This window comes from Olea europaea, unplaced genomic scaffold (genome assembly GCF_002742605.1).
Source record: "Olea europaea var. sylvestris unplaced genomic scaffold, O_europaea_v1 scaffold1204, whole genome shotgun sequence".
In the NCBI taxonomy this organism is placed as follows: domain Eukaryota; kingdom Viridiplantae; phylum Streptophyta; class Magnoliopsida; order Lamiales; family Oleaceae; genus Olea; species Olea europaea.
This window is the reverse complement of record NW_019229462.1, coordinates 62,045-68,630: the sequence shown is the minus strand read 5'-3', so window position 1 is coordinate 68,630 and position 6,586 is coordinate 62,045.

Genomic DNA, 6,586 nt, shown 5'->3' with positions numbered 1-6,586 from the left:
CTCCAACTGTAAATTCTAGCATTCTTCTTCTTTGATCTGCATACCTTGCCTACTGGTCTTGAGCAGTTTGCATTCCCTGACGTATTTGCATCACAACTTCAGCCATTTTACGAACCATATCTGGTCCTAACAGTTTTCTTTCTCCAATCTCATCCAAATAAACTGGAGATTTACATATTCTACCATATAGTTCTTCATAAGGAGGCATTCCAATTGTAGCCTGATAACTGTTGTTGTATGCAAACTCCATCAATGGCAAAAATTTACTCCACTAGCCTTGAAAGTGTAATACACAAGCCCTCAGCATATCTTCCAAAATTTGTATTGTTCTTTCTGATTTTCCATCAGTCTAAGGATGATAGGCTGTGCTAATAGCAACTGTGTCCCCAAAGCTTTATATAAGCTTCTCTAGATGAGAGATAAAAACTTTAAATCCCTATTTGAAACAATAGATAATTGCATTCCATGAAGTCTAACTATGTAATACTCCGAAATTTTATGCTCGTTTAAATTTCTTTGGGATAGCGATTTAACTTCCAATGTTATTTTGGCCATAAGAAAAGGGAACATCACCTTTGTAGTGGTTAATGCTAGAGGTAGTTAAGGAATGTAGGCATGAAGTGTCAAATGTTGTAAGTGATTATTAGTTAGTCGAAACTTAAGTCAAGTTTGAATTTGAATGAAGTGGATTATTTTGTTAGGACTTCAATTGACCAAATGATTAAATTATTTTACAATCTACAATTTTTGAATATGTAAGTTGGATACAAGGTTAAATTTGGGATACACTTGGCTAACAATGAAAGTTAGAGGGTTAGATTATATTAGTTGAAAAGATAAGAGGCTTCCTTTGTAAATCTAGGTTTTGAGGCCACTTATTACCCTATAATCAACCCACTTGTTATCCATCATCACCATACACTTAGACAATAGACTAAACATGTGTAAAGGTAAGAAAAAAAAAGGGAGAAAAGGGGTGAGGCGGTGGAGTAGAGAAAAGGAAGAAAAAAAAAATATCAAACCTTATCCTTATCCTTGTATATATATAAATATATCCATATCCATTGCCATAGAGAGATTTCCTTCATTTTACAAAACACTTATACACTTAAATAGAAAGCAAAAACCAAAAATAAGAAAGGAAAGGGAAGGAAGTAAGATTAGCACTTCTAATTTACATCTCAACCGAAGATCTTCAAGTTTTACGGTAAGATACTTTCCATGCTTAAGAGTTATGATTTTCATGGTAATATTTATGCTTAAGCTATGCATGAAAAACCATAATATGATTATGGTGGACAAGTCCACAAAGCTAGATATCTATTATGCCTTAGGACAAGTCCGAAGGGCACCGGCAAGCCGGAATGTGCAAGTATGTTTTTGATTGCATTCTTTTGTGTAGTATTATCATGATAAAAATCCAAGCATGGTATCTTACTGAGTATTTCTTATACTCATAGTATGTTATGCAAAATTTTCAGATCCATGATCGTTGGAATTGATGGAAGTCAGTTGACAAAATCGATGAGGGATTAAGGACAACGATGTTTTGTACTGAAAGTTTCATCTTGTATGTTTTGTCCGATGACTGTTTTTCTATCTATTTTTCTTAAGGTATTATGTAAAAATATGTTTATGATATGATGTAATATGGTACTAATAGTAAATTTTGTAATTATATCTTCATGTTATGTTAAGAGACACTTTTATAGTTTATTTTCCTTGCAAGAGACAAAAGGCAGAAACGGGACAGTTTCTGGAGTCATTTTCAAAATGATGTTTCTAACTCTATAAACGTCCATTTGAAACTCTAAAAATATGTCGATGTTCATCTTTGAGTTTTCTAAATATGACCACAGGAATCACTCAATTTGGATAGCTATGGCCTGAGTTATCAAGGTTTTAACGTCAAGGGGTCAATCTGGATTTCCTGTGTAATACTTCACTGTTTTCAGTAAAACGTCCATATCATATGATCTTGGAAAACTTTCATATTTTAACCTAGAAAACTACTTGAATTATCTTTCTATTGCTGCAAATTTCATAGAAAACGGAGTTGGGATGAATTTTATAAAAATTGTCAAACTTGCTGTCCCAACTAATCTTAATAGTGCCAAGGCCGTATATGTAATGTATAATTTCATGTTTGCATGCACTTTTACCGGCCATCAAATTTTATAAGAATTGTTTTACCAAATTGAAAAATTAGTTTCTAACATGTAATACTTCTATTTAAGAGTATTTACATGTATCAAAGGTAGAAGTTATTATGCTTAGTACGTGACCCTCAAAGCTTAAGTTCGGGGCGTCACAGCGTGGTATCAGAGCAGTTATACTTTTCTGTAGACTTTTAAAAGAAAGTTACTGTCCTTCATCATCGAGCAAGCTAGCAACTGGCTTTCAACCAACGATCAAGGTAAAATTTATTTTTAAATTCATGAGTTTTCTTATGTAATGAACTGTTATATCTATGGCTTGATATGGGAATATTTTGAATTAAGTCATGGTAGAGATTATGAAGCCATGAATACTTACACCTAAATATTTATTAGAGCCTTGTAGAGTAACATAATCAATGTTTGTCCTAGTTATGGCACGAATGGTAAGAACCCCCCACAAGGACAGAAGCTTGTGGTTTTGTGAAGAAGCGGGACATATTATTGGCATTTTACTATAATTACCGTATGCATCCGCTCCATAGTCTCAAACAACATTTGGACTTGCTAGACTGTATTATTGGGATGTTATGGGAGATACACCATGGCTTAAGGGATAAGGTGAAGATACAAAGGTTCTATGAAACTGTTCCAGAACCTTGGGCCTCAGTCATAAATGAGATTGTGCTATGGTCTGATGATGACCTTTCGTATGAGGACCTTACATATTTGCTTCGAGAGAGCTATGGGACTAGCCGTGATTTACAGCGAAACTTTAAGAAGACTATAATCTTATCCATGAATACCAGTTTACGAGCTACCAATTCTAGGCTAGTTAAAGGACCGTTGGCTAAGTGCCTTTCAAGAGTTCTAGATGAAAGTTTTCCCGTACCATTACCAGGTAGTTCGGAGTGAAGTACGTTAGAAGAAGACCAAGAAGAAGATCCAGAGGAAGATCCCGATGAGGATCCAGAAGAAATGGAAGATTAGACACCATCTTACCTATCTATCTTTATTTTTGGAATAGAATAGGATGTAATATGTACCTCTACTTTTGAATGTATGTATCATACCTCAGCATGGCTTTTGTTTATGAAAAATAATGATGTATATATATATATATATATGAAGGAAAGTTGCCTTGGCCTTTGAAATTTTTTTTTCTGAAGTTAGTATTACGCTCTGAAGTAATTCTAATTGGATGAATATTTTTTTTTATTTTTTTTTATTCAAAGGAAATGCCTCCAAAGCGCAACCACAGCAATGCTAATGCTAGTTCTAGTGGTGGTGAAGTTAATGTTGCAAACTTTGCACGAGAACTGCTTGCTGTAATGCGAGAGTTGGGACAGCAACAACAGGCACCACCTTTGACTGGGCAACGAACCCTAAATCAACAAATACCAGTTGATCATCAGGAACCTAACCAACCAATTATTCAACCTCAAATAGTACCTAACTCGAGGGATCGAACTGCAATGATAGAGCAGTTTCGTAAAATGAACCCTCCATCATTTGAGGGGAGTACGGATCCCTTAGTAGTTGAGGATTGGTTACGAGAATTAGAACGCATCTTTAAAGTTATAAGATGTGACGATGCTGAAAGGGTAACATTTTCAGTGTTTATGTTAAAGAAGGGGGCTAGTCATTGGTGGGACATGACTACTAGATCATTAACACCTGCTGAAGAACAGGCTATAACTTGGGAGAGGTTTAAGGAACTTGTAGAAGAAAAATTCTTCCCGGCAGCTGTGAGAGATCAAAAGGAGATGGAGTTCCTTAGACTTCAGTAGGGAACCATGACCCTCGTGGAGTATGAACGCAAATTTGAGGAATTATCAAGGTTTGCTCCACATCTAGTGGATACCGAGGAAAAACGGGCTAGAAGATTTGAGCGTGGAGTTCAACCTTATATTCGTGACATAGTGTCAGTTCTTGAGCTAGGCACTTATCGAGAAGTCTTGAACCGAGCCCAGACTATTTCTTATCAAAGAACTAAAAACATTGGAAATTCTTACCAAGTTCGAAATTTCTCTGGTAAAAGGAAGTGGAATTTTGATAAATAGAATATCGGCAAAGGAAAAGGAAATAATGCACCAAAGAAAGGAAGAACGGATATAGCAGGAGTTAGTGGTGAAGGGCGTTGTCCTAAGTGCGATAGACCTCACAAAGGGGAATGTCTATTGGGTAAAAATGTTTGTTTCAAGTGTGGAAAATCAGGACATTTCGTTAAAGAATGTCCCCAGAATCAGACAGAGAAGGCTGGAGGTGATAAGAAAGGAAAAGCAAGAGTTTTCTCCTTATCCAAGTAAGAAGCTGAACGAGACCCTAATGTCGTCGCATGTATCATCTCTGTTTCCAATATTCCTGCATTTGTACTTATAGATTCTGGAGCTACACATTCGTTCATTTCTTCTTCTTTTGTTGCAAAGTCTAAAGTGGAATGTGAATTCCTTTCGTATACTTTAGAAATATCTCTTCCATCTGGAAACATACTTGTCGCTAACCAAATATCTAGAGATCTTAGGATGGAAATTGATGGCAGAAGTATAGCGGTAGATCTAATTCCATTAACGATAAAAGACTTTGATGTTATCCTTAGTATGGACTGGTTGTCTAAAAATCATGCAACTATTTATTGTACTGAGAGAATGGTGGTTTTTCGAAGACCGAGCGAGGAAGAGTTCCATTTTGTGGGAACTGAGGTAAATAGCTCGTCTGGTGTAGTGTCAACAACCCAGGATGAAAGGATGCCGAGAAAGGAATTAGATCAAAGATTTCTAGTATCGATGATTGATATTAAACAAGATAAGTTGTCAATTGAGGATGTTCCAATAGTTCGACACTATAAAGATGTGTTTCCAGAAGACCTTCTAGGTGTACCACCAGACAGACAAGTAGAGTTCACCATTGATTTGGTACCAGGAGCAACACCCATTTCAAAGGCTCCATATCGTATGGCTCCGTTGGAATTACAAGAGCTGAAGGTACAGTTGAAGGAGCTTCTTGATAAGGGTTTCATTAGACCAAGTGTATCACCGTGGGGTGCACCTGTATTATTTGTGAAAAAGAAGGATGGAACAATGAGGCTGTGCATTGACTATCAAGAATTGAATCGCCTCACTATCAAAAACAAACATCCACTTCCAAGAATAGAAGATTTGTTTGACCAGCTTAAGGGGGCTACAGTATTTTCAAAGATCGATCTAAGATCAGAATATCACCAATTAAAGACTAAGTCAGAAGATGTCCCTAAGACGGCTTTTAGAACACGTTATGGTCACTATGAATTTCTGGTGATGCCTTTTGGGTTAACTAATGCCCCGGCAGTATTTATGGATCTAATGAACAGAGTATTCCATGAATACTTAGACCAATTTGTTATAGTTTTCATTGATGACATCTTAATCTATTCGAAGAATAAGGAGGAACACGAGAAATATCTTATGATTGTCTTAGAAACTCTAAGAAAAGAGAAGCTTTATGCCAAATTTAAGAAATGTGATTTTTGGTTGGATAAAATAGTTTTTCTGGGGCACGTAATCACAGCACGAGGAATTGAGGTAGACCCAGCTAAAGTGGAAGCAGTAAATAATTGGGCAAGACCAACCAATGTCAGAGAAATACGTAGTTTCTTGGGATTGGCTAGTTACTATAGAAGGTTCATCGAGGGATTTTCTAAAATAGCAGGACCATTGACCCAATTGACTCGAAAAGGGATAAAATTTCAATGGACAGAGAAGTGTGAACAAAGCTTCCAAGAGCTGAAACGAAGATTGGTCACAGCTCCAATGTTAACAATACCTGACAGACCAGAAGGATTTGTCATATATAGTGATGCTTCGAAACAGGGCATAGGATGTGTTTTGATGCTAAAAGGAAAGGTGATAGCCTATGCTTCTAGACAATTGAAACAATATGAACAAAATTACCCAACCCATGATCTAGAATTGGCTGCGGTAGTTCATGCCCTCAAAATATGGCGTCATTACTTATATGGAAATAAGTGTGACATTTATACTGATCATAAGAGTTTAAAGTATTTTTTCACCCAAAAGGAATTAAATATGAGGTAGAGGAGATGGCTAGAGCTAGTAAAGGATTATGATTGTACTATCCATTACCATCCTGGTAAAGCTAATGTAGTAGCTGATGCTCTTAGCAGAAAGGCAGTTGGACAATTAGCAGTACAAATCACTATGCAAGATCAGTTGTTAAAGGATTTCAACAACTTACATCTAGAAGTAATTGTTCCACCAAACCAAACTAGTGCCAGGATAGCGGCCCTAACAATTCGACCAACACTTCGAGATCGAATAAGAGTAGCACAGGATGGTGACCCTTTCCTGCAAAAGATCAAATCCGAAGTTGGTACTAGCAAGCGAAAGGATTTTGAATTAGGTAGTGATAAAGCCTTACTCTTTAAAGGAAGG